Source organism: Neovison vison, chromosome 7 (assembly GCF_020171115.1).
Source record: "Neovison vison isolate M4711 chromosome 7, ASM_NN_V1, whole genome shotgun sequence".
Taxonomy (NCBI): Eukaryota; Metazoa; Chordata; class Mammalia; order Carnivora; family Mustelidae; genus Neogale; species Neogale vison.
This window is the reverse complement of record NC_058097.1, coordinates 183,455,309-183,481,358: the sequence shown is the minus strand read 5'-3', so window position 1 is coordinate 183,481,358 and position 26,050 is coordinate 183,455,309. Positions and strand designations below refer to the sequence as shown.

Below are 26,050 nucleotides of genomic sequence, written 5' to 3'. Positions count from 1 at the left end.
ACCTCAAGAACTGTAAAACAAATGTCCTATTGCTTTAAAATCTGTACTAGTTTCCTAGAGCTGCCACAGTAAAGTATGACAAACTGGGTGTCTTAAAACAACAGAAATTTATTTTCTCACAGTTCCAGAGGCTTGAAGTCCAAAATCGATGTGTTTGAGGGATCAAGATCTCTCAGTGACTCTAGGGGAGAGTCTACTCTCTGCCGCTTCTTCTCTAGACAGTTGCAAGCAATCCTTGGCTTTCCTTAGCTTGCTGGGACCTAAATTCAATCTCTGCCTCCAGTTATACTTGTCCTATGTGTCTTTGGACCTTCTCCTTATAAAGACATCAGCCATGTTGGATTAAGAGCCCACCCTACACCATCATAACCTTATTTAACTAATTACATTTGCACAACCCTCCTTTCAAATAAGATAATTTTCTGATGTATTGGGGGTGAAGACTTCAATACCTCTTTCTGGAAGATACAATTCAACTTGTAACACCTAGTAAGTTCACCGACAGAAACGTGATTTTCCATACAGCTTAGCTAAAAATCTTAGAAGCACATCTTTAGTTTCATGATACTGAAAAGAGGACTTCTTATACATACCTTTTAATTCATGTTATTAGATGAAATGCTAATTTGTGGCTACAGAGTATGTAAATAATGTCTTTGGGTCTTAAATAAACACTCATAAATGTAAAGAATGTCTTTTCATCAGAGAATCTGACACCTTAACTTTATTATAATATATATTTCACTGTCACTATTAGGAAGAAATTAGTGAACATTTCTAGGACTCTGAAATTTTAATATTTAAGTGAATTATTAATCATTCATGGAAAAAGATCATACAATCTTACCTATTTTTAAAAACTAAGCTTTTAAAATAGATAATTCAAAAGACATATGACAGCTATGTAATTTTCTTTTAAGTAATCATATTCTAACTTGATCACAATGAACTGCCCACTTAAGGCAGTTATCAGCATATTCTGGATTGAACCAGCTGTTTTCAAAGATTAACTTGTCCAGCTGGTATCTGTTTATTTTCCCAATTATGACAGTTTAAACACCTAGAACTCATGTTTGTAATGTTTCTTCTTTCTCTAATAAGTGATTTAGTTTTTCATTGTTGTTCTCAGTAAGTGCCGTGACTAATGCAATCTTTGAATCTATGAATCTTTCCTACAATAATTTGGTAATTTAATTGAAAGCATCTTGTGTGTGTGTGTGTGTGTGTGTGTGCATGCGTGTGCCCATGCACACGCATGCACACACACACACACACACACACACTTTGCCAATTTAATTGAAAGTATTGTGTGTGTGATCACTGATTTCTGATCACTGATTTGACCCATAGTTGGATTTCATTCAGAAACAAATTAAGAGGAGTTTTATTTTCATGGTTGAGGCACCACAAATTTCCCTTCTATAGACCTATCACAATTCAAAATACACTAACATCTAATTGGAACACACCATCTGTTTACTAGAAATAAAATGCCTTGTGTCGCATTTATCAGTTCATTTGTCAGGTTTGGGATGAAGAAAAACCACTAGTGTCATTCTAAATACTCTCTAATATCCAGTGTAATCCGTAGCAACACTGTAAGAAGCCCCCTAGGTTTAAGCTTGTTTCCTGTACCCTTTAAGGTCTTATTCCCCTCCTACTACAGAAAAAGAAGAGAGCATTCTTTTCCATGAAAAATGAGAAAAGTGCTGATGTGGGAAAGGCACCACCCTTTTAAAAGAATGATTAAACTATGATGGGTTATCTTGAAAGATTTATCCAAAGGAATGCCATTTGGGGTCCCAGGGAGGGGTAAGAATCTAGTCATATCTCTCAGCTCCTGCAGAGTGGGAAGGTCTTTCAATAAACTGAAAAGAAATCTAACAACACTTTCTCTGACTTCCTGTTGTGAAGAATTAGGGCCTTAAAATCATTCCACTCAAGGTCTAAGGATTTCAGCTGCTCCAATGTGCCTCCATTAACCTGGCATTAAAGAAGTTAAATGAAATCTGCCTTTCCCCATCCAGACATAAGGAGACCAGTCACATTCATTACAATTTGTCCTATAAGCTACAGAATACTAAATATGTTTTGATTAATACTCATGTGAGAAATACCTTTTCTCTATGAAACGTTAAGATAAGCCCTCATAAATCACTAGGTTTCCTTGGAAATCAACAGGTAAATTGAATATTAATACACTTTTTGTTTATTTTCTTGAGATATCCTTACTTAAGTGCATACAAAATACTAGACGCTAAATTTTTACTATTCAAGAGAGTAAACTGTGAGAATAAGATATCCCATGGATAAATATCAGCCACAGAAAGCAAAAGCCAGATACAACCTGTTTCGTGGATCTGCAAGGGAAGAATGTAGATTAATGGGTGGAATCTATGAGGAAAAAAAAAAATAATAAGCTTAGGAAAGGAAAGAATTTTCTATCTGGTTGTTTAAAAGGGGAAGGAGAGCTTTTCAGAGAAAGTTCTCAAGAGAGAGCTTTTCAGGCTATACTCCTGGGGTTAGCTTCCTCTCCCCCTTTCCAACAGCTTCTTCATTTGTTTTTGTTTTGTTTTGTTTTGTTGTTTGTTTTTTGTTTTTTGGTAGGGTGCGGGGAGGTGGGTCTCTGGTTTGTATTCTGTGGGTATTTAACACATGATCAAAGTTGAGCCAATCAACACATTCCATTCTAAGTCTAGCAATTGGCTCCTGTTTTGCACTTGACCTGAACTGATCCCAGGATGGTGAGTTTCTGGGTCTTTCCTAGGAACTGGGGGAGAAATATTTATCCTCTGTGATCACAGTGTGTAACAGTGAATGTGTGTTGTGAAACGGCATAGTGTGAGAAGGTGGCAGTCTGAGAATAAAGTGGGCCAAGGGGAGAGAAGAGACGGGAAAGAATAGTGTAGGAAAGAAGTTGGGGTTCTAATGCTGTGATGTACCAGAATCAGATCATACCAGAAGTAAGCCATGTCTCAGGACTTGGTGACTAAATGAAGAAGTAAATTTGTAATTTTTATTTAGGTTTGCTTGCGTAAAGTTTCATGTCACTTTGATCCAAAGCAAAATGGTATCACCTGTCACTTGAGTTGCAGAAATATAGGGCAGAAGAGAGTTCTACCATCAACATCATGATAGGCTATTATATTGAAGGCATTTGCTACTCTCATAGCTTGAATTACTAAAATTTGGGAAGGTTTCTTTTTAAAATGAAGAAAAAGATGAAGTTTTTATGTCCTTTTAAAGCAAATTGACATAAGTAAACTTAATCGGAAGTAAAAGACGTGTTTTAATAACTATCCTTGTGGGGTACTTGGGTGGCTCAGTGGGTTAAAGCCTCTGCCTTTGTCTCAGGTCATGATCCTGGGGTCCTGGGATCAAGCCTGGCATTGGGCTCTCTGCTCAGCAGGGAGTCTGCTTCCCCTCTCTCTCTCTGCCTGCCTCTCTGCCTACTTGTGATCTCTCTTTCTGTCAAATAAATAAATAAAATCTTAAAAAAAGGAAAATAACTATCCTTGCAAGAATGGATCATAAGTCAGAGATTTTTTTTTTTTCATTGTCTCAGTTCAAGTCCATATGTGTTTACTGTACCCATGTGATACCATTCCTCACGTACTGGGGAGAGAAACAGAGCAGCTGAAGATAAGTGATCTAGAAACCTATTTCAGGAGGATGTTTCCAAGGGGAGGAGGCTAGGAGCTAAAAAGAATGGGGCTGGACTAGAAACCTAAAGACCTGCAAACCCTGAGATTTGTCAGTCTTTGATGACCACATATGCAAGTTGAATCTTAGAAACTTGAGTCCTCTTCCTGTTTTCTTGTTTGTATGTTTTTATAGCAAGACATTGAATTCCTTTTCATTCCTATGTTGTCTTTCTGCACTGCCAATAAATGATTTTTGTTTCTAAAAATAGTCATTTCTGTTCTCAAAGATCTACCTTTCACTTTTCCTGGTTTGTCAAAGGAAGTCAGTGTCTTCATGTGTATTCGAAAGGGAAAATAGAAACAAAAAACCAAAAACGGTTAGATTTATTTTAATACGTCAGTTCCAACATTTGGGCAAATTACTTAAGCTTATTGTGACTCCGCTTTCTTGATGTAAATGAGGATCATCATACTTCTCTTCCAGGTTTCTAATGAGTTTTGTGTGAGATCATTCAAGTGAAGTGCTCGGCCCAGAGTTGGGCACATACTAACCTCTCAGTGATTGCTTTCATTAGAAGGAAATGAATTAGATATATGACTCAGATGGCCTGTGGTGAAGCCTCACAGTTTCTAAGCTATGTTGAGCTTGAAGAAAACAAAACAAAACACTAGTATTTCTATACTGCAGATCCCAAAACATTTTCACACACACACGTGTATGTGTGTGTATGTGTGTGTGTGTGTGTGTGTATAGTCCAGAAATTAGTTTAGCATCATTATTTCCAGCTTACAGATGAGGGCACTGAGGCTGAGAAATGTGACTGCGTAGAAACTGAAAATGGCAGGTTTGGAAACCAAATTCGGGGCTTCTGACCCTCAGCCCACTTTTCTTCCTGCTCTGACCTCATTCCTTTAGTCATCATGACTCTTAAATGAAAAATCTCAGAAAAGATTCTTACATATGTACCAATAAAGAGGAATTCTTATATATTCTCACTGCCCTTAAAGAGTAGCCTGGAAGCTGGAAACCTATGCTTGATAATTTGTCAAAGGTCAGTACGGATATGTGTAAGCAGAGTCCAAGGAATGTAACGTACTTATTATATCATGTCTTGAAATGAGAAGCTTTGAAGAATTGAGGCAGTTTGAGCCTATTCATAGATCTGGATTGAAGAATATGTAGAGATTAAATATAATCATAATGACAATGATCACATTTTGCATTAAGATAATACTTCAATTGTTGGTGGCCATTTTCTATGCATTTTCCTATTTTTTTAAATTTGTAGAGTGCTATGGTATGCTTGGAGAAACCTTCAAAGGTAAAAAAAATGTTAAATTTGTAGGTTTGAGATTAAATAATATGAATAATCTCATTTAAGATTTTCCTATAAATGACCTGGATAAAACTATTTTACTGAGAAATTTCCAGACTTGCAGCAGAATATATTTTGGTGTGGGAACGTGCCAAGTAACTAAGAATAAACCGTAGTGCTGTATGGTGGGGCTCTGTGGATTTGGTATGTAAGAATGGGTATGTTTAAGTGAGAACAAGAACATATGGTAATTTAGAACATATCAAGAACAAATCCCGAACATATGGTAAAACATTTGAAAAAGGTAGTCCAAACACGATTTCAATGATGAACTTTTCTCTCTCATTTATAGGTGAAAGCAAAAATCTAGAAGTCATTGAAGCAGAACCAACAGAGTGCTTAAAAAAAAATCAACGCATATGTGTGTTGGCATCACTGTTAAAGGTAATAGAGATAGATTTGTATAAAAATTTTAATTTCATTTTGCAAAAACCATAGTGCAGGGGACCAGGAGTATTTTTGTACTTGTGCATGCCAAGCTTTAAAAGAACATTGATGGTCTTATTACTCTCCTGCTCGTTTGCTCATTCACGTCTTTACTCATTAGTGACATAGTAAAGTATTAGTAGGTTAGGGTGTAGATATTTAGTCTGACCAGGTGGTCAGTGGTGGTCGCTCTTTGCCAGCTGGCACCATAGGCACCCTGACTTGATGACTGAGACCGTAGAGGCAGTTGCTACTGTGTTAGGGTTTGAGCTGCAGAAAGCAGAAAGTTTACAAATCTGGAAGGGCTGGTAAATAAACAGAGTGTGGAGCCAGTCTAATCCTTAAAGGTTATATATATCATGCTGAAGAGTTTAGGACTTTTCTGAAGCAATTTGGGAGCGATTGAGGTATTTGTGCTTTGAGAATGTTGTGAGATAAGACTTTTATTCCACAACCAACTTGAGACCTGGTCAGTTGCTCCACTGGTGTAACTTAATGCTAATGTACTTTGGAATGTCCTTATGAATCAAGAGCTGAGCCTATGGGATATAATGGAGAGATTTCCTGGTGTTTCCAATACCATTTATTTGGGGGCTGTAACAGCTATTAAAATTCATGTACAATAAATGCCTCTTTTCTTCTTTTTCTTAAATTTCTATTTATTATGTTGCATGTACCCAGATTCTCTCCTGAGCCTCCCAAAGGACTACTCAAGGAGACATCAATACCAAACTTTCATTTAATCCCTCAAATATTTAAAGTATCTGAAGGCTTGCTTCTTCACTTACTGAGAGCTGCTGCTGTTCAGCATTGACAGCACAGATGTTTTCCTTCTCCATGTTGTCATAATTAGAAAACTCCAGCCCTGCTGTAAGGAAGTAGACGTGATAAGGAATCCTTTAGTCAGTAAATTTCCTTATGAGGTCTGAGTATGACACTATGATAGGGAATAATAGGAAGGAAGGGTTTGACACTTGAAACTAATATAACATTGTGTATAAACTAAAGGGCAATTTTTTAAACACACACACACACACACACAGAGTTAAAAAGCAAGAAAGGAAAAGAAAGTACAAAGTTGATAGTTAAATAGTAAACTTACTTGTGCTTTACACCCTAGAAACAAAAATGCAATTATGGGTATTATAGTGGGCACAGCTTGCATGGAGCACTGGGTGTGGTGAAAAAATAATGAATACTGTTTTTCTGAAAATAAATAAATTGGAAAAAAAAATGCAATTATATTTCTCTCCAAGTCCAAAAGACTTAGTGTGGATTCTGGCTTCTGCATATATTCAAAGCATTTCATGGGTCACTGCACACACCGTTGCTCACTGCCCTAAGACAATCTGACCTGATCCTGTGTCTCTCTGAAGTTCTCTCTCTCTCTCTCTCTCTCTTTTTTTTTTTAGATAAATAGTAGCTGCCAAAAATCTTTGAGACCGGTGAGGTTTAACTATGTCCCTGTTTCCATGCCCCTGGTTAAAATGCAAGACTTGAGAACAAATTTCCTCCCTCAAACAGATGCTTATGAAACAAATATTTATTAGCAAGCTGTTGGTAAAGTCTCTGTACTTTGTCTTTTTGGGAGCTCCAGTCCCAATTTACTTAAAAATTTACTTGGGGGCAGATACAACAAATTTCCGTAGGCAGAGTTCTATGCCTTATAGCTGACATCTGGCATCAAGAAATTATCCACAGTTGATCACTGGCACTGTTCAGGGATCAAACCTTGTGATCCTTTTCTGAGAGTGCAGGCTCAAGGCTTCACTGGATTCTTATCCTATGCTTGTAAAATCTGGGGAATGCCTCTAAAGTACTTTTCAGCTCATGCAAAATAACCTGAATACTATTAATTTTAGCAGGGATACCCCATCTCTAACATTGATTATACCGTACAACAGATCGCTGTCTTTACTGATAAAAATTCATTTCTGAGCATTCATTATGCTGCTTAGCAAAACAGTGGATTTGAATTCAGAAATCGATGACAGGTTGCCTGCTTTTTTTGTTTTTGTTTTTAAGATTTTATTTATTTATTTGACAGACAGAGATCACAAGTAGGCAGAGAGGCAGGCTGAGAGAGAGAGAGGAAGGGAAGCAGGCTCCCTGCTGAGCAGAGAGCCTGATGGGGGGCTGGAACCCAGTAACCTGGGATCATGACCTGACAGGAAAGCAGAGGCTTTAATCCATTGAGCCACCCAGGTCCCCTGCCTGCTTTCTTTACAGCATGTTTGCTGGCCGGGATTATCCTTTAACCTAATTTGCACCCACGCAACAATTCAGCAATAGTTAAGTTATATACTTTAAAATAAATTATAGACACTGCAAAAAACTTACCCAGTTTTAAACGAAGAGAGCATGATTTATGGTGATAAAGCCAAGATAAAGAGGCTTATTAGTTAGTTGCAATGTATCAAAGACTAAGAAGCTTGAATCCTAAATTGTAGGACACTCTGTGCTAATTCATGACCTTGTCTGTTGCTCGTGGTGTTGTTAAAAGTATCAGAACTCTGGAATCAATAAGAGCATGGAATGACCTTGGGAAACTCACTAACCCCCAGACTTCATTTCCTCACATGTTAAAAGGGTCCAAGTTCTCACATTGCAAGGTGGTTGTGAGAATTAAATAGCAACAGGATGGCCTCACAGCATCAGTTAAACGTTGTTTCCTTTCCTTTTGCACTGACAAAACTGAAACAGGACCTGATAATTCAGAACACAAAAAAGTGCTGCTAAAATACCTACGGAATAAGATGTGATTCCAGGAAACTTCATGGGTAAACACAAGGAAACATCTACTCAGAGATTCTGTTTAGTTGAATAAAAGCCGTAATCTTTTATTTGGGGGCTATCACAAAAGCCGAACAAATAAGATGCCAGTGCTGTGTGTTTCAAGGAACTCCAATAGAGGAAGTAATATGTTGCATTTAAGTTGAAAGAGTTTGAACCACAATGGAATCAGTGCAGTTCTCCATTCTAAAATGGCTTATACTTTTCTTGCTGATAATTTCATTAGTAATAATTGTATTTTATCATGTATTTTATTATCCCAGAATTACCTGTGTAACAAAAGAAAATTACTATTTGCCTTTAGTTCTTTCTTTTCTATATTTAAAATTCTGTAAGGAAATGGGGCTTGAAGAACACTCACTGATTGTTAATAATTGACAAGCAAATGTTTGCACCTGTGTCTGAATTGATACATACAAAATGTGAATGATACTGCTGAAAATAACAGTCATTAGAATACCTGCATAATTCTTAACTCTAAAAACATTCCTTCACCTCCATTGGAAAAACAACTTAGTCCTATCAAGAAATACCCTCTTAGAATAGAAGTTACCCATTTCCTTGAAGAAATCTTTAAAATATGAAGAAAAGATTCTATTAAAGCTATATAGAGAGTCAGTTAGGCCTGCCCAGAGATTTTGGTGATTTCTTCTGTGAAAGATAGGCTTATTTCAGGATAGTGTATAACTCTTTAGGTTACGTAACAAATAAAAACTTACATACTTTCTACTACCAGATAGATGTAAACTAAGAATTTTGCCTCAGTCTTGGGGTGCCTGGGTGGCTCAGTTAGTTAAGCATCTAACTTTGACTTAGGTCATAATCTCAGGGTCGTGGGATCCACCCTTGCCCTAGGGCTCTTGCTCAGTGGGAAGCCTGCTTCTCCTTCTGCCTCTGCCACCACCCCCTACCCCCTGCTCATGCTCTCTCTCTCTCAAATAAATAAATAAAATCTAAAAAAAAAAAAAAAAATTGTTTTTGCCTCAATCTTGAAACTATGTGATGTGGGGGGCGGGGCGTGAAAAACATAGAAGGTTAAAATGTATCCTGGGTTACATGAGCATTTAGAGTTATCATCTGGCATGCAGATTATTGCTTAGAATTTATTAGACCTCAAATATATTTTACCTTGGTTCTTCACAGTCTGGCAAACCTTTAAACTAGATTTTAAAGAATACTAACAACCAACAATTATCAAACACTTACTAGGTGTCAAGCACTCTTCTGAGAAGTTTGCTTGGATTACCTCATTCAATCTTACTGTTAGATTTAAATAAGAAATATCATGAGTAATTGAAACTTTTTTACTATATCTTATTATTTTTAATTGACAGTGAATTAGAAACTCGCAGCTTGAACTTTTTTACATTCTCCTTCATGGTCTTCGGTCTTCGAAGACACTGTGCCTATGACTTTTTAAATAAGGCTCCAGGGGCACCTGGGTGGCTCAGTGGGTTAAGCCGCTGCCTTCGGGTCAGGTCATGATCTCAGGGTCCTGGAATCAAGTCCCGCATCGGGCTCTCTGCTCAGCAGGGAGCCTGCTTCTTCCTCTATCACTGCCTGCCTCTCTGCCTACTTGTGATCTCTGTCTGTCAAATAAATAAATAAAATCTTTAAAAAAAAATAAATAAAATAAATAAGGCTCCAATTCTAGTTTCTTAAAATATTCTTCAAATTCTATGTCTGCCTTATCTGTCTTGATATTTCTTTTTTTTCCCCCTAATTTCTCCCTCTCAAATCTTCTGCATCTTATTCCTTTTTCTTCCCTTTGTACTTCTCTTTATTTTAACATCTTCATCTTTGTTCTTCTCTTCTTCCTTTTTCTCTTTTCTATATCCTAATGTTATGTTCTCCCTAAATTTTGTTTAATACTTGTTTATTTTGCTTCCCCTCCCAAAATTCTTTGCTAGCAGCATGTAAACAATCCATTGATGCTTCTACATCATATTTAGATAAGTGTTTTCTTTTATATTCATGTTTCCTCTATGTGAAGGAATATCTCATCTAATAATGGCCCCAATTTCATGCTGTTTAGGAAGTGCCTGTTCTAAGGAAACAAGATGCATTTGTAGTGATGGACAGATATGTTCAATATGGACATTGACTTTTATTTCTCTGCAACAAAATGTCAGTAAATACGAAAAAGGGGCACACAACTTGAGAGATGGAATTCTCTTCTAACTTCAAGCCATTTCTGACTATGACATGTAAGAACTGTCACAGTAAGTTTCCTTTGATTGATTCTGCCGAAGTTTAGAATAAAAATTTGAGAATAAAAGAAATTTTATACATTGTTATTTTATTTTATCTGGGTCTATTTAGTTCTTTGACCTCATGCTGCCATGCTTTGAGAAATCTCTTTGATATACCTGATCAAAGTAGCTAGGAATACTACTTAGATTCAAGCCCCATAGGCTGGAGGGTTTGAACCTATTAATCTTTCTGAGCCTTTCCTGTCTCAGTGTAAAATAAGAAGATTGATATCTCACCTGCTTGAAGGCCATTGGCTGTCTCCTGATGTATGGCATGTACACCATCTACCTTATTCAATAGTAACCTGATAAAGAGATGTTTAAGGCCTGACATAATTCAATAGAGGCAGCTTGCTAGATTTTTACCCCCAATAATTTAATAATACCAATGATTTGTGATTTGTTTCAACTGAAATGTTTATTATTAGATCAATATTGAGGTTGTAGTGAGAGTGTGTATGGATCAGAGACAGGGTTCAGCTAAGTCTCAATGGCAAACTATTTTGGTACATATTTCAATTTTCATGAATAATTTTTTAGCCTCTCGGTTCTTACATTGGTTATTATTGATCAAGTGCTCTTGCATGCATTTCACTTAATTGATACAGTCCCTAGAAAATAATACAATGACTTTCAGTGAAAAGTTGTATTATATAAGCCCTTTTCTCTGATTAAACTTGTATAGAAGTCATACGAGCAATTCTCACCTCATTAATAAATCACGTCATCGTTTTACTTAAGTACACAAAGTTAAACAAAAGAAATATTTATGGCCACTTTTAATAATTTTTTTTTAAAATGGAATCATTTCTATAATTTTTTTTAAAGATTTTATTTTTTATTTGACAGACAGAGATTACAAGCAGACAGAGAGGCAGGCAGAGAGAGGAAGGGAAGCAGAGAGCCTGATGCGGGGCTCGATCCTAGGACCCTGAAATCATGACCTGAGCTGAAAGCAGAGGCTTTAATCCACTGAGCCACCCAGGCGCCCCAAATCATTTCTATAATTAATTATAAATTATTTTCTCAGTCCTGTTTTTGCTGTCATGCCCTTTTTGTTTCTGCTTCATGATAACCCTGGTGCCATCCAGCTAACCTCACATCTTCACACCTACTCATCTCTAAAAGCTAATTAACAATCAAAACTGATTCTCAACGTATCAGGAATCATACAGAGTTAATACGGGTGATGTATAAATTATCTCCATTAACATTTTTTTCTTTTTCTTTTTTGCTCTTCACAACTATTTTGATTTTCCCTGTACACTTTATTCTAGATATGTCTTCTTCTTCTCTTTCTTCTTCTTGACTACTGCTTTAGAGTTAGGTCACTTATCACTCAATCCTTCCTGATCCTGCTTTATCTTTGTCTGGTCTGGTGTTGTCTTAACCTTGTTCTCTGTATATTCCCTGACTATGACTTGCTCGCCTCCTTCTAACTTTAAGCATATACATTCCTAGGCCATTTGCTTGGACCCATTCTGATTTTATCCGTAAGCATGGGATTTAATTAATATCTAAATAAATATTTCAACAAGTAAACCAAAATGATTGTACCTACTAATCATTTCCTTTAGAAGCTAAGTCTTACCAACTTCTTTAGATCTAAACCCAAAGCTATCCACTGCCTCGAAACTGGCAGAAATAAAATAATAGTAATTTCATTTGTGTCATACTGAGACAAGCAGATGCATCATTATTAAAATTAACTTTTGAGGGACACCTGGGTGGCTCAGTGGGTTAAAGCCTCTGCCTTCGGCTCAGGTCATGATCCCAGGGTCCTGGGATGGAGCCCCACATTGAGCTCTCTGCTCAGCAGGGAACCTGCTTCCTCCTCTCTCTCTGCCTGCCTCTCTGCCTACTTGTGATCTCTGTCTGTCAAATAAATAAATAAATAATCTTAAAAAAAATTAACTTTGACTCTGATTCTTTAACACATCAAATTAACTTTTATTTTTTATTATACTCATAAGTATAATTTTTCCCATTGTTTTCTACCTCTTTGCTGTTTATTTTTCAGGAAGGAAAATACCAGTTCTATTGAAATTTGCCATGGTAGCTTATGACTTTGCAGTGGACACAGATGCCGTAAGGGATAGCTTCTCTCTTCAGGCTGTGCAGCTCATTGGTAGAGCTATAGGATGTTGACCTTGTCAAAATTTAGAATTAAATGTCTATTGGTATCAGGGCCACATGATCTTTGACTCAGGAATGGAAACTATCTGGGGTAGAGATGAGATATGTTAAATGGGCCATTTTCATAGAAATTTTCATGAGCTTATTGAATACATTTAAGTGCCTTAAATTCTCTTTAGATAGAACCAACAAATACAGCTGCACAAGAATCTCAAAATTTGCCATGTAAAACAAGCTTTCTTCCTTTGCTGACATCTACCAGTTGCTTCCTGTATAATGTGCTAAGTGCTTTGCATGATTTCTCTCCTCTAACTCCAAAACTGTATGAGGCAATTGTTCTTATTGGCATTTACAAGGCAGAAATTTGATACATAAAGGAGTAAAGTAACTATCCTGTTCCTAAAAAGTCTCAGATCATAAATTATAAAGTCAAAATTTAAACTCACATGTTCTTGACATCAAAACTCCCACTGTTAACTGCAATGTTAAGACTGCCTCTCTTCACCTCTAGCAGTCAATATCCATCATCTCATATAGGTCAAGAACTTCATTTGGAGAGTATGTTTTTAGAATAGATTCCTTACTTCATCACGATAGTAAAGGAAATAGAGCTTGGAACCATTTAGAAGGTCAGATGAATTTGTAGAGTTAGTAAAGAGATGGGTGGGGAATATAGCAGTTATCCTAACCATCCTGGAGAGTCTGAACAGTCTTGGGGTTAAAAGTAGTGTTACTGGGCCCCCACAACCAGGTTCTTAAGTCTCAAGGTCGTAGAAATGAACACGAAACTCAAGAGAAAGAAAGGAGTGGAGTTGATTGGAGATAGCTTGGATCTAAAGGAGCAGCCAGGAAAGAGAGAGGTTGCTCCCTGATGGCTAATGTGCCGGGTTTATAAAGGCACTTTTCTAAAGGGTGAGAGGGTTGGGAGTGGGGAAGCATCCTTCAGTCCCATGGTCATTATCTTGTGATCCTTATTTTTTAGTGGACATAAGACAATCACAGCATACGTTTCCCCACGGTTGACATTCTTTCAGGGCTCTTGGAGAATAGAAATTATGCAAGCAGGCTTTGAGATTGTTACTTCTAACTTTGCCCAGACAGCCATTATCCACTAACACTGTTACCTCTCTTCCCAGAAGGAGGTGTTTCTCTTTAAGTTTACAGAAAATTTTAACCCTGGCCTCAAGTAGTGGCTTTATAGGAGTTAAGCTGCTCTTGCTTTTCCTACACTCTCTCAAAAGTATGATATAATTTGGAAGATATTTCTTCCTATAACTTAAACAGCAAGTAAGCTATCCTGTTATTTCTTTTTTTTTTTTTTTTTTAAGATTTTATTTATTTATTTGACAGAGAGAAATCACAAGTAGACAGAGAGGCAGGCAGAGAGAGAGAGGGAAGCAGGCTCCCTGCTGAGCAGAGAGCCTGATGCGGGACTCGATCCCAGGACTCTGAGATCATGACCTGAGCCGAAGGCAGCAGCTTAACCCACTGAGCCACCCAGGCGCCCTATCCTGTTATTTCTGTTGCTTGCATGCATACATGCACAGATACAGTTCTGTTGCCTTGCCAAACATTGCACAGCAGCTAATCTTCTTTATAGAATATGGAATTAAAGCCATCGGTAAATGTTAGTAAGGTGCTAAACTTTAGTTTATGAATAGCAATTTTAATAATCCTTCTTCACTAAGTACCCTAGCAATAGCCAGAAGTTCAAGATACATATTTACAGTCTATGGAAATGGTGGTTAACAACAGTTAAGAGCCACTGGGGGCGGGGGGCTCAGTTTGGAGCCCATTTTGAAGTCCTTCTACCTCTAGGGAACCTCAGGTCATATTTGAGATTCAATTCATTTGGCAACCCAAACTTCAGAGACAATTTCAAACCACTGAACAGCAATTTCCACAAAACTTCCTTTCAAATGGCTCATTATTTTCTTTAGGTGCAAGGATATTTATTACTTCCCACCACTCTGCCTCCATCTGATCTTTATCTCATTGGATACAATTTATCCTGTTGATTCACATCTCAGGATGGCTGTGGCTGAAGAGACATAGAGTTTCTTGGGTTAGGAGAAACTTCCGATAATCCACAGAGTTTGTATGTATGTATGTGTGTGTGTGTGTGTGTGTGTGTATATATTTTTTTTTTAGAGGAATATTTTGCATGCTAATTTAAAGGTATTCTCCAACCTCTCCATGCTATTCTGAGTTATAGAGCCATTTTCAGTTAAAATACTTCAAGCCAGAACTAGGTAGAATCAAACAGTATGCTCTGGCTTACTCCTCTTAAGATGATCACTTTCTGCTCTCTCCATTTGGGATCTCATATCGAGTCCTTGGGCATTTTGCTTGGCCTCCTTGGCTTCTCCCAATCTGTAGAGTGAAAATCTTATGCACCTATATTGCCACCCTTCTTTCTTTTTCATGAGTTCAATTAAACAATGAAATGAATTGATTTGAGTTTGAATCCCAATAATGTGACCTTGAACCATACTCAAATTCTTCTATCCTTGATTTACTCACTTGTAAAATAAGAACAATACTTTCAGAGTTGTCAGTTTTTGTGTACCATGTTCTTTTCAAGACAACAGCACCCAAAATTTTCTGTGAAGAGAGGGTCCAGATAGAACAAAGTTGGAAAATTCTAAATATTATGTCTTAATATTCATGTATCAAAAATCACATTAGCATATTAATGACTCTGAGAAATACTAAAGTAAGAAAACCTGTTTATATTAACATTTCCTAGAAATTTTGATTACATACGCTGTGTATTTATGATTTATTAACCTGGTACAGACTTTGAAGAATATGGAATACCCATTAGAAAAATGCTCTTTTAAGGACTAAAAAGTCTATTCTAGATCACTTTGCTAAATTTCAGGCTCCAGCTGCATATTTGATATCCTTACTTAGGTGTCAAGGACACAAGCTGTTCAGAACTGAAATCTTGGTTTTCTCCCTAAACCTACATTTTATACAATCATTCTAAGCTCAGTAAACCTCAAATCTTCTTTTGACTCTGGTCAAAGACATTGAAGGTATTCTTGATTTCTTTCTGTCTCCTACCCTATATGATGATCATTAAGAAATCTTATTGGAAATGCACATGGAATCTGGCTGGTCACTTATTCCACCATTACCACCCTGGCCCAAGCCACTCTCTCACACAGATGAAATAATGTCCTTTATATTGGTTTCTATGCTTCTCCCCTGCCCTTGTACAGGCTTGTGTTTACATTTAAGTCATACTGTGTCCCCCTTCTGTGCATAATTGTCTAACACTTTTTAACTTACCAAGAGTAAAAGCTCAAGTTGTGTGAATCCCTCAAAAGATCTTCAGGATTTGCCTCATTGCTTTAATTCTCAGACCTCATTTCCTACGACTATCCCCCTTGTTCCTTCTCTTTAAGCTACCATGGTTTTATGGTGATTTTCAAATATAGGAGGCATGTTCTTGCCTTAAGGTCCTTGCACCTGCTGTTCCCTCTCACTTGAATGCTCTTCCCCCAAATGGCTACATATATCTTGTCTTTCTCACATATAGAAAAATTATCTGCTGCAGTGTATTTTGGAAAAAGAACAGAAAATATTAATCTGGATATCTTCCATGAATTCGTATACCTTTCCTGTTCATGGAAGAAATCCAGGCTAATATTTCAGTGAAAACTGTCATAACCATTCTATTAAACAATGCAGTTAAAAACAAGTCCCTTAACCGTGCAGTATCTTTTCCTATTTTTTAATTTATTTTTCCATAAAATGCTCATCTATTACACCATAAATTTTACTTGTTTGCTATTTTTCATCTCTCTCCACCAGAATGTAAGTAATAGGAGGTCCCAACATTTAATCTCATCAATAAATAATGTATGATTTAATAAATAATATTTTATATAGAAACTTATAACTTTCTATTCTTATTAATTTTGATACTATTGATGCTATTAATTTTGTTACCCTCCGCAATGTCTTCTTTTTTTTTTTTTTCACAATGTCTTCTAATTGCTAATAAAATGTTTCAAAAGAAAACCTAAAATTTTAATTTGAGAGAAGTAGATCCAATATTTTCTTAATTTTATAGAAGAGATATCTGGAATCTGTGTGTGTTGGTTCCCTTTAATAAAGAATGTTGTGATTATGTTAACTACACCCAGATAACTAAGGAAGAGAGAGAGGAAGATAGATGGCTCCATCTGAGCACCACTGACAGTGCCTTCAACATCCATACGTGACATAAGTTTTATCTACTATGATCATTATTTCGCTCCGAGCCTTCACGAAGCGTCTTCAACCTCTGTATTTCTACTAACAGACTAGTCATGGCAATTTAGGCTCTTTGTGTGTGTGTGTGTGTGTGTGTGTGTGTGTGTAATTATAGCAAAGTTCTTCTAGGCCCTACCTATTAACCAATTTCAAAGCTATTTCCACAATTCTTTGGTATTGTTACAACAGCACCCCACTTAGCACCAACATATAACAATATCTAGTTAATTTGTACATTAATATAGTCTTCGAATCAGCAATTCCATTTTGTTTATTCACTAATATGAATGTGCATTAACATTACTAAAAAACTAGAAAAAAATCATTTCTCATCAAAAAGAGAACTCAATAATATCAGGAATATTCCTGTAATAATATACCATACATGGATTAGAATAAGTAAATTAAAGCTGCATGCTTCAATATGGACTGATCCTAGAAATTAGTTGTTTAAAAACACAAGGTAGGGACGCCTGGGTGGCGCAGTTGGTTGGACGACTGCCTTCGGCTCAGGGCGTGATCCTGGAGTCCCGGGATCGAGTCCCACATCAGGCTCCCAGCTCCATGGGGAGTCTGCTTCGCTCTCTGACCTTCTCCTCGCTCATGCTCTCTCTCACACTCTCTCTCTCAAATAAAAAAAAAAAAAAAAAAAAAAAAAAAAACACAAGGTAAAGTTACTATATATATGTGTGTATATGTATCAGAATCTATGTATGCATAAGATAAGACTTTGGCTAAAAATAACATTAAAACATTCAAAACAATATAGATAAGAAAATTATAAAGGTATTCAGGTAATGATAAGCACTTAATTCAAGACTGAATTTTCCTGGGAGATGTGAAGAAGAAGTAATAAAGAGAGAGCACATAGTAAGGCTTCAAGTGCCGAGGAGGAGTTATGTAGATGTAGAATACATAAATTGTTTGAATTCTTAAATGTTATCTGGTAAAGTGAAACATGATTAGATGAAGAAAAAAAACGAAGGCTCTAACTGGAGTGGAGTGTATTTACAAAATATTAGCTACATCATCATTTTAAATTTCCCTCAGATTCAAGGAACATAATGCAAGAGATAAGACTGGGTTGCCAACAGGCTGCTCTTTACCAACTGCTCTGTAAATAGTTATAAAAATTCTTAAAATACTCTCTCATTCTATTGGCATTGATCGTTTCTTTCTGGCATTTTGTAAAAACACTTATTTACATGTTGCACTTATACTCTAGGGGCTAATTTTGAGAACTTCAGAACAAAATTAAATATGTTAGAAGATTATGTAAGCTCAAATGTTATATTTAAATGATTGAGAGCCACTAAGGCAAAATGTCAGCAGTATTCACAATGCTTTGCAAGGAAACTAGTTCCATATAATAGAAAATATAGCCTCAGACCCATATCCCATTAAAATGTAAATAGACAGGCATCCCAATGTGTTTCTTTCAAACTTTTTTTCATACAAATCGAGCTGTACTTTATGCATGAGGCTGTAGCTAAAATTGTCTTGTTGTACATCTGCATTGTGATTACTGGAGGTTTTAGCATTTGATGCTGAAAGAGATGAAACTCATATCCAGAAATCCATCTGGAGAAAAGTGAGGGTAAGCTTTTATTCCTTGTATTGTGCATTGTGGATCACTGGATCAGATCCAGAAAGTTCACATTGGTTTGAACTAACTTGGAAAACCTACTGAAAGAAAAAAAGGAAGAGAGGAAGAGAGAAAGAAAGAAAGAAAGAAAGAAAGAAAGAAAGAAAGAAAGAAAAGAAAGAAAGAAAAGGGCGCAGATTATTTTGTTACTGTGAGATGCTTTAGATGGTGTAGGCAACACTCGCATTTTTGAAAGTTTCTTTATACCTGAAAGACGCTTCATAGTGAAGCATCTGCATAAATTTAGTGAAAAATTTCCTCTAGTCGGATATCATTATACTTTCTGAGGGTTAGGAGAAAGTGATGGTTCTTCTACACCAGCAGCTCAGAATAGTACGGCCTGGAGTAACTCTGTGCTCAGTCACTCATAAACTATATGCAGACCAAGAGGTAAATTCTCTACCCTCTTGGAGTTCATTTTCATTCTCTGAAATGGGAACAACAAGAATATCTACCTCGTGACATTTTGCACCGGTTAGATGACAGAAAGTACCTAGGATGATATCTTTGACGTGCTAGGAATGGAAAAATCAGAGTTATTTTTAGCAATAGCCTTATTATTTTAAAGTGACCTAAAATTTAAAGAAGTACAAATTTTACCAAATCATAAATCTTTATTTTATATATAGATAAGATGTATTTATATTATATATATCATTTTATAAATTACATATATTTAATTATAGATGTAATTACATATATCTAATTATATATTATGTATTATATTTTAAAAAATCCTTTTTTTAAGGAAGTATTCACAGAGCCATCACCTCATATCTCATTCCAACTATCCCCCTGCAGTCTCCCCTTTATTCTTTGAAGAAAGTCTTTTCTAGTCACAAAAAGTCTACAGAGTTATTTGAATAATCTTCACATTTTCCTCAGTGATGAAATCTCTTCCCATCTCTGAATTTTTCTATGTCAACTTTTTAAAACTTTTAACACTTTCTTATTTATATTATGGTTATTTGTATTTATTTATTTTTACTCACAGTGGTAGCTTCCAAACTCTTTTGACTGATATTTTCAATTTAAAAAAAAATTTAGAGTTATCCAGTGTATGTACACTTATCTTTGCCTTTGTCATTCAAGCTGCTCTAATGAGTTTGATGTTTTTCTGTTGTATTCCATTCTAACCTTCCACCATTACCCTCATCTATTCTGTCCTATCCCAATCTCTTATTTTCTTCTGCCTGTTTTGTCATATAACCCAGTATCCTAATATATCCTATCTTACTCTATTTGATATAAGGGTGTGTGTGTGTGTGTGTGTGTGTGTATTTTCTTTCTTCCTTCCTTTCTTTCTTTCTTTTTTCTTTTTTTGAGAGAGAGAGAGAGCGAGAAAGAGTGTACGTGGGGGTAGAGTGTAGATGGAGGCTGAGGTAGAAGGAGAGAGAGAATCCCAAGTAGGCCCCACACCCAGTGAAGAGTTCCACCCAGAGCTTGATCTCATGACCCTGAGATCATGACCTAAGACAAAATCAAGACTGAGATGCTTAACAGACTGAGCCATCAAGGTACCCTTATTTTGTATTTTTAGAGAATTTTTTTAAAAGATTTAATTTATTTATTTGACAGAGAGAGATCACAAGTAGGCAGAGAGGCAGGCAGAGAGAGAGAGAGAGAGGAGGAAGCAGGCTTCCTGCTGAGCAGAGAGCCCGATGCGGGACTCGATCCCAGGACCCTGAGATCATGACCTGAGCCGAAGGCAGCGTCTTAACGCACTGAGCCACCCAGGTGCCCTATTTTGTATTTTTAAAATGCTAGACTGAACCTCTAAATTGACTGCATGCTCAATAAAATTGTGATCACAGTCTGAAAGCATTTCTTCCCCCTCCTTGAGTTATGATCCATGTTGAAGTCTTCTTGCATCTTCGGCATGATGATGCAAGGAGATTAGCGTGAAATATCACATATATATGCACAATAAAAAATTATATATATACACATATATATATAAACATAAATATATGTTTTTTTCTTCAATTTATTTATTTTCAGAAAAACAGTATTCATTATTTTTTTCACCACACCCAGTGCTCCATGCAATCTATGCCCTCTATAATACCCACCACCTGGTACCCCAACCTCCCACCCCCCCCCGCCATATATATTTTTAACTTGGAATGCTGATCTACACACAGAGAAGTTTACTAAATCTAAATCTAAAGTTAATCCCTAACTCAGAGCTTTGGGCAAAAGTATTAGAAAGTCTATTAGAAACTTTACTAGGTTCTCTGTGGGTTTTTCATCATTAAGATATTATCTCAAATGTATAGAACTTATAATGGAAAAAAGTTTGAGAGGAAAATTTGGGATAACAAATGGTTATTCCTATTGTATTGGCATAGCATCTCAGTTGAATTTAGTGAAAGAGGCTTGATTTCCTGGTTATGGATTGAAGCATATTTCTTTTGATTAGCCAAGATTTTTACCAGCTCTGCTTTATTAGGATGGGGCTAGGTAGGAATTGGGAAGAATAAGTGGAAGATATATGAGAATAAATTTGGACAATTTATAAATATAGAGTCCAAAATTATATCAGTAAAGACTTTTTCTTTAACTTGTAGTACTGGTATTTGAAACAGTATGTATATCATATTTACATGTTTTGTTTGAAAAGGAAAAATACATGCATTATCCCAAAGGATTGAAGAAACAGATTCACCATAGAAGTTGCAGTGCAGATATGTTCCAGAATTCTAATTACATTTTAAGATTGAACTGACACAAAGATGATTTTAGAAAAGAATATACATGTACACAGACAAAATAAAATTATCCCAGCTTTATTTCTCTAGGATGCATTTAGAAGGTAAATAGAGGGTACCATTGAGGACAGATCAACCAAAACAGTTTTATAGAAGCTATGTAAGTATTTTCTTCTTAGAATTTGTTGTAAAAAAATTATTAAGTAAAGGCCACTTCAAGTATAATGGAATCTATTTGCAAGATCTTCTATTTTTGTTGAATAACAACCAAGAAAGTTAAAATCATACGCCATGAATCATGTAATTGGTGATATTACAGTGGAGTTATTTAAGGAGCTGAGTACTAAAGAAAGGAAAAAAACAAAGAAAAATAACCTTAGATTAAGCCTTTTTTCTCCCCTGTAATTCTCTGCTTGTAAAAATTTTATATGAGTGACTTAATAGTTGCTAAAGATAAGAGATTGTTACGAATTTCACTTAGCTGCCACACATCTGGGCAAAGCTGTGACCCATGAGGAATGATATTTAATGAAAGATGAGCTATGGATTTTATAATAATTTGGGTCCCACCAATGCCAAGGTCAGCTCCTCAGGGCAACAGTATCAAACTATTCATCATGCTTTATCTTCACAGGAGACCTTGTTCTATGATGAAAATCTGCAGTTCAGTGGACATTGGTCATGACTGAGGGGCTCAAACTTAATCAGATGACAGGGACCAACTGACTTCATGTCTACATACAAAACACTCCCTTCAGAGAAACAAAATCAAAGAAGTGAATAAACTTACACATTCCTCTTAACAATTGTTTTCTTAATTCCAATTAGGTCCAAACATGGCATTCTAGTAACTCATGAAATTTTCTCTCAGGAGGATGAGCTTGAAAAATGTATTTTCAGAGACTCCTTGAATTACTGACCAACTACCCTTTGCATTTCAAACTAGAATTCTAGGAAAAAAATTGCTCAGTGTAGTGCTCTAGGAAGAAAGCTTTTGACCACTCTGTACACTGTATTCTAATGGAGAATACACTACAATGATAGATTCAGTGATAAAATTATGCCCTGACAATGAAAAGAAAACAGAAAATTAAAAAATATTCTAAAAAATATATATATATATGTACATACACACACATATATATATATTATTTAAGCAAAACTTTCTAAAGAGAGGAAGATTTGAATATATGAGATTTTAATGAATTTTTACAAACATATTTATATTTCTTATTAAAATTTTACAGAAGAACTAGAATGAGTTAAAATTTCATGTTTTACTGTCTACACATGCAATTGCAAAAGGCAACCATAAAAAATAAATAAAAAAATGATTTCTCTTCAAAGCTAAAAATGATTATCTTCAAATAAGTCATTTAAGTTTGGGGGAGCTATGTTTACTAATCTCTAAAGTATAATGCTGTCTTATAAGGTGATATTATTACAATTCTCTCACTTTTGCCTTAACCTACAACAATAATAGATGCTTACCTCAGTGTAGTACTTTCTAGTCAATGTGGGGACAGGGTCGGCTAGTGGTTACAAAGCTAATTCTGTACTAGCAGACAGGGTCTAGAATCCCTTTGGGACAGAGTTTTCCTTTATCAGACAGCACACAGTCAATATTTCTTTTTTATTATAACATATGAGTTATTCTTATTTAAAATATTTTTTAAAAATGAACTCAAGTTATTTCATAGAAATAAATTATTAAAATCTGCCAATATAGCTATGATTCCAAAACCAGGAAATACACATCCTACTATATAATTCCAAGCACAATTTAAAATGACATATATATATATGTGTGTGTATATATATATATATATATATATATGTCATTATGGCAGATAAATCACATAGAATTGAATTTCAAATATTCACCATCAAAGATATATGATAAAACAGATAGAATCTGTTTTAGAATCTGAATCTATGAAAATTTATACCTTACTTGATATTCCTTTCCATGAATAGTGTTTTTGCATATGTCTAAGAATTATATAAATGACACAGAAGGTGTGTTTTTCTTGACTTTCTGATGTAAGTTCTCCATCTGTGAGACTTTATACAATAATGTTATTAATTTTACTGTAGGAGCAGATATCTATATGTAATTTCAGTCTTGAGTTACTCTAATGTGATTATAGGATTATAGAACTATAACACACCTACTGTAAAGAATTGAGGTAAAGAAAAAACTTTTTTGTATCATCCTCTTTTATCCTCTCTTTAGTTTTTAGGAGACAGCATTCCATATTGTCAAATGGATAATATACAACTATGCTTAAAATGGATCTTTTAAAATTAAATGTTTTCTTCCAAATTATAGTTAAAATCCAGATTGAGTTCTATGGCTAAACAGTTTTTTTAAAAAGAAAAAAAAACATTAGACAGTTCTCTATTCAACAAATAAAGACATTTTTGTAGGAGTTGAAGAAGAGGCAGCTTACTAGTTACCTACGTGTGAAAAAAATACCAGCAGTATTAAGAGGAATAATAAAAAGGCATACACAGATCTTTCCTGTCTACAGGTCATAGCCAAAGGCATCCAGAGAGTAGGACAGGCTATGAAGACAACAAAAGATTTTGGGGTCCAGGGACCAATCCAGCCCACTGGAGATGTTCATCTGATCAAAGTACTTGTGCACATGGTGGTCAGGCAAGAGGTAGTACAGGGACCCCTGGTGGGGCTCCAGAATGGCTGGGGCTGTCTCCTCTGCTGGGTTGCCCCCAAAGTATGTCCCAGCAAGATCTACCTTCCTGTCATTGACTCAGTTGTTTTTCTTGTCTTTACCTACTATGCCCAAGACAACTACAGACCAATCTACCCAGTTCAAAGTGCAGAACTTTGTTCTAATGGTGGTGACCTACATCGCCTCCTGGCTGGTGAAGGGCCACAGAACTGATGGGGCATCCACACTCACTTGCTGCACTCGTTTGCTGAGCGAATCCCACTGGCAAACCTCTTTTGCAAGAATATGTAGGAAGAACAGAGAGTTGGGCGCTACCTCCTGCACTGGAGATTCACAGCTCCAGCAGTTCTCTGGCAAAACTCAGTCTTCATGGAATACATTGTCATGGGGGAGATCTTGGTGCTAGTGACCTTTGGAAAGCTGGCTCCTAGTTGGCTTTTGAATTCTTGTTCATGTGTTCTAGTAAGTCTTTGCTTTAACTTCTATTTTCCGTCTTTTTGTACATGGCAGAAAATGATGGTTGAACCCCCTAGCTGTATTATATAGTCCACAAACTGTTTCAATTCCATTATGTTTTTCTCTCCAATTGTTGGATTTAGCAGGTAAGAAAGCTATTGACAAAATCTATAAAGAACTTAACAAACTCAACACCCAAAGAACAAATAATCCAATCAAGAAATGGGCAGAGGACATGAACAGATGTTTCTGCAAAGAAGACATCCAGATGGCCAACAGACACATGAAAAAGTGCTCCATATCACTCGGCATCAGGGAAATACAAATCAAAACCACAATGAGATATCACCTCACACCAGTCAGAATGGCTAAAATCAACAAGTCAGGAAATGACAGATGCTGGCGAGGATGCGGAGAAAGGGGAACCCTCCTACACTGTTGGTGGGAATGCAAGCTGGTGCAACCACTCTGGAAAACAGCATGGAGGTTCCTCAAAATGTTGAAAATAGAACTGCCCTATGACCCAGCAATTGCACTACTGGGAATTTACCCTAAAGATACAAACGTAGTGATCCAAAGGGGCACGTGCACCCGAATGTTTATAGCAGCAATGTCCACAATAGCCAAACTATGGAAAGAACCTAGATGTCCATCAACAGATGAATGGATCAAGAAGATGTGGTATATATACACAATGGAATACTATGCAGCCATCAAAAGAAACGAAATCTTGCCATTTGTGACAACATGGATGGAACTAGAGCGTATCACGCTTAGCGAAATAAGTCAAGTGGAGAAAGACAACTATCATATGATCTCCCTGATATGAGGGAGTGGTGATGCAACATGGGGGCTTAAGTGGGTAGGAGAAGAATCCATGAAACAAGATGGGATAGGGAGGGAGACAAACCATAAGTGACTCTTAATCTCACAAAACAAACTGTGGGTTGCTGGGGGGAGGGGGGTTGGGAGAAGGGGGTAGGGTTATGGACATTGGGGAGGGTATGTGCTTTTGGGTAAATTGGAAGGGGAGATGAACCATGAGAGACTATGGACTCTGAAAAACGATCTGAGGGGTTTGAAGTGGCGGGGGGGGTGGGAGGTTGGGGTACCAGGTGGTGGGTATTATAAAGGGCACAGCTTGCATGGAGCACTGGGTGTGGTGAAAAAATAATGAATACTGTTTTTCTGAAAATAAATAAATTGGAAAAAAAAAGGCTATTTACCAGGCTTTTCCTGTTACCTGTATTTTTAGTCCCTTTTGGCAAATTCAGGATTAATTTCCCAATAATATGGGGATGTAATGGTAAGTGCTGGAGAAACTCCATTTTTACTTAAGAAGCAGAGAGCAAGTGAGCATTAACAAACAGCTTAAATGTTGTGTTCTATGACTGCCCTTCTTTGCTGACTGGATAAATTTTGTGCTGGGAAGTTTTTCCTGGAAAAAAAAATTGAGAAAATTATACTTACTTGGTTGTAGTAAAAGAATGTAAGATATTCACGAATCACCAATGAGAAAGGCATTGAAAAAGATAACCAAGATTGACATATATATCCCAAACAATCTTGGGATCTATCTGCTTGGATCTACCCACTTAAAAACTTGCAACAAGTTTGGATCTATCTGGTTAAAAAACCTTTGTCCTTAT

At 36.3% G+C, this 26,050-nt stretch overlaps 1 pseudogene; it reads right to left on the bottom strand.

Moving 5' to 3' along the window:
* Positions 1–18,903: 18,903 nt before the first annotated feature.
* LOC122913597 lies at positions 18,904–25,729 on the bottom strand (annotated as a pseudogene).
* Between the last annotated feature and the right edge of the window lie 321 nt (positions 25,730–26,050).